General features: G+C 49.7%; 1 long non-coding RNA gene across 1 annotated transcript in view; it reads right to left on the bottom strand.

Annotated features, from left to right (window-relative positions):
* Positions 1-3,228, bottom strand: part of LOC103592954 — a 9,071-nt gene extending 5,843 nt beyond the window's left edge. The window contains exons 1-2 of the long non-coding RNA XR_550697.1: positions 3,184-3,228; positions 1,347-1,388 (exon numbers count right to left, since the gene is read on the bottom strand). This is a non-coding gene — a long non-coding RNA (uncharacterized LOC103592954). The remainder of the gene's footprint in view (positions 1-1,346; positions 1,389-3,183) is intronic.
* Between the last annotated feature and the right edge of the window lie 363 nt (positions 3,229-3,591).

Genomic DNA, 3,591 nt, shown 5'->3' with positions numbered 1-3,591 from the left:
TTGGCTTTCGAGATTTTAAGCCCCTCAATTTTTCTTCCTCTTTGGAGGTTTTATTAGAATAATCCCTTTCCTGCCCTTTTCCTAGCTAGCCTAATCTCAGAGCTCTAAGCTCTAAGGGCAAACATTAAAATGTGCTGCATCAGAAAGCCAAGAGAGGAAGCCAGTCACCCAACAGACTCTTCTAATTTTAGACTCTGAAGAACCTATTAAAAGTTTCCATGTCTTCCGTTCTGCCTGAAAGAAAAAAGGAGACTTAAGTGTCAATGATCAATTAGAGTTATGAGTGAATTGCATTTTTATTCACATTTAAAAGAGTATCTCCACTCCCTTGTGTTCTAGTCTGTAAAAGGCTTACATTTGGACTTAGTGCAGGCTCCCAGTGGGAGGATGTGTGGGGGCGGTGTAAAACCTCAACACATAGAAAAGCATAACCCAAATCCCTCAGGTTTCATAATTTTGCTCTTGCTTCTAAAAAGACAGTCATCTCTAATGGGTTGTTAGTGCTTTACAGCCTAACAATTTTCTTTCTTTTTTTTTTTCCTTTTTGTCTTTTTTCGTGACCGGTAACGGGATCGCAACCGTCGGTGTCGCGCCCGCACTGCGCTCAACCAGTGAGTGGACCGGTCTCTATACGGGATCCGAACCCTCGGCGGGAGCGCCGCCGTGCTCCCAAGCGCCGCACTCTACCGAATGCGCCACCGGGCCGGCCCACAGCCTAACAATTTTCCACTTGCTGCTTCTTTGTGTAGGGGGAGAAACGCTAGCGTGAGGCACTGCAAGCCTGGGGGAAGCCACAGGGCAAGGCCTCCACTTGCCAGTGATGCTGTTCCTGATGCCTGGGAGCCTCCAGGATGAGTGGAGACTTCTTGGGACATGGTTCTATGACAGATGGGGTGTGAAGAAAGCCTGCTCTTCCCTGGGCATCCAGGACAACCCTGAGTTCCAAAAGGCAAGGGCACGTGAGGAGCAGGCCGAGGCCCTGTGTGGCACTATGGCAGGAAGTGGCACCAGTTGAGGCCAGGCTGGGGAGGCGTGCAGGGCCTGGCCCCCACAAAACGAGCAGATGAGTCAGGGCAGGGGGACCGATTCCAGTGTAACCAGGAAGCTGCAGATCATGACAATGGCTGCTGATATGGCATCAAAGACAAAACATTGTCAAAGCCACAATAGTTGAGAGTGGCACCAACATGCTGCAGCCGGAGAGACAAGGTGACCAACGTTTGTTTGAGGAACGGCTGACTCTCTGTGAGAGGCTCAGCCAGCAACTCAGAGTCTCACAGGAAAACCTCTCTGCATGGCCAGTTTCTCTTGGAAAATGTCTCCTGTAAAACCTCCGAGGCACTTACATAGCATATTTCTGTGTCCACTCTCTTCCTAGTCTGTTGTACCTGGAAGAAAAAAGCAGAGGGAATGACACCCTCACTTGAAATGTCACTTTCTTTCACTGTGGTGCAGAGAACAGGACTGACGTGGGGAATTGCTGCTACTGCTGCTTGTCAAACATCTAGGACTGACGATGAGTGAAATAAAGACTTTCCCTGGAGCAGGAACATGTCAGTGGTGGCTGTAAACCCCTGGCTCAGAGTCCTGTTGATTCTCCATAACTGTCTACTGTGGAATAAGGCAATAAACCTCCTCCCTTTCTCTCTCTCCTCTCCTGCAGAATGGATGTGGGGAGGATAGGAAGAGAAAAACAAAAGTCAGCTTGGAATAGTCTCAGGCTGTCTAGCACACAAACTCCAGAACATGGGCTTGGAGCCTGGCTACTGGAGTATGGACCAGCGCCCCCTCAGCAGCTGGGCCACCTCTCTGTGTCCTGGCCTCTCTGTTTCCCCCGGGGAGACAATCTGCCTGTGTGGTCCTGGGGAAGACTGGACAAGCATGTCTGTAAAGCACGTGAAGCAGGCCTGGCACCCATGGAGGACTATGTAGGAGTGTGTACTTATCCTCATTATGGTAAAGAGATCTGATGCCATGAGAACGTAAGGGAGATTTGTAGTTAGAGGAGGCACTAAAAAATCCTTTTGGTATGTCTAAAATATCTTTTTTTTTTTTTCCTTTTTGTCTTTTCTCGTGACCGGTAACGGGATCACAACCCTCAGTGTCACGCCCGCACCACGCTCAACCAGTGAGCGGACTGGTCTGTATATGGGATCCGAACCCTCGGTGGGAGCGCCGCCCTCTACCGAGTGCGCCACCGGGCCGGCCCTAAAATATCTTTTAGTAAATGTTAAAATAAATACAATTTTAAATCTAAGCAATTAAAAATCGTTGTGACTGTGATTCAGGAAACCTCAATGAGGGAAATAATGAGATCTATAAAGGTGTCAAGAAAAAAAGTTAGTTGGAAAAACCACATTCCATTCTAATCTCTTCAGACAGAAGAGAAGTAATGTACTAAAAGACTCACTGGAAATGTTCTTTGAAAGAGCCAGCATTACCCTCCTCTCAGTGCCACATGCTGGGATTGTGCCGCACACAGGGCCACTGCTCCTGCTGCCTGGGCCCCTACCATGTCTGGACCTTTCTCACTATGCCATCAACACTCAGAGATTAACATATAGTGATGACTCCTGTGCCTGCTCCACCAACCCCCGCTCCGAGGTTGTGCCTGGCCAGGGGGGTTGGAATTCTACAATTCTGGGTCTGGTGATTGGTGTTTAAACAGAGTTGTCAATGCAGGTCTGCTGGTGAAACAGCAACACACTGCTGACTTCTGAGCCTCAAACAGCAAACTGAACTCAGCAGCATTTCCTGCCTTGTCTGGCCTTGGCCTTACCCTGGGTGTATGACATTCCCTCATCTTATGCTACAAACCTTAGATTTCTATCCAGAATTTTCTTGTTGTCAGATTCTTCGAGTCCATTCTTTGGCTCACCACTGACTTTGCTGGCCTCAAGGGCTTGGCAATAATATTTTAAGGCTCAGGAGTGGCAGCTGATGAGCTCTCCAGGAAGGTGAATTGCCTTGATCTGCTTCACCCTCCTTAGAGTCTAAGAACATGTTAGTCAGAGAGCCAGGACTCTAAGCCCAGGGCATGCCCTCAGTGCACATGGACTCATCATGGGCAGGAAGATGTCTGTGGGAACCTGTATAGCCTGAAGCACCAGCTCAGGGTAAAGGTGCTGCCTGGAGTTGCCTGGGGCAGCCATGGCACAAAGGCAACCCAAAGAGGATGCATACTTCTCTCTGTCAGCCTTGTAGGTGTGGGCTATCTCTGGCACCAGAGGGTCATCAGGGTTGGGGTCGCACAGCAGGGAGCAGATGGACAAGAGAACTGGGAAGAAAAGAAAAGGTTGGTCAGTTGCAGCCATGGGCTGCCAGGTTGCCACTAGGGCTAGTAAGCCTCCCCGAACTTGCACTCTCTATCGACTGAGCAGTTAGCTGTATTCTCTTCAACACCCCAGTCTAGATCATTCTGCCCAACGGCACAGTAGTCATGAGAGTATTAGCTCCACACATGAGTTGAATGGCAGTCTTCGCTGTGAACTTCATGGTGTGGTCCAGGCACACTTGCTCCAGGAAACGCCCCTCCTCTGGGTAGCCGGCCCTCCTTCCCCAGCCTTAGCCTCTGCCAGCCCCACCCCCACC

The sequence above is a fragment of the Galeopterus variegatus genome, unplaced genomic scaffold (genome assembly GCF_000696425.1).
Source record: "Galeopterus variegatus unplaced genomic scaffold, G_variegatus-3.0.2 Scaffold1247, whole genome shotgun sequence".
Classification (NCBI taxonomy): domain Eukaryota; kingdom Metazoa; phylum Chordata; class Mammalia; order Dermoptera; family Cynocephalidae; genus Galeopterus; species Galeopterus variegatus.
This window is presented reverse-complemented; position numbering and strand designations above follow the sequence as displayed.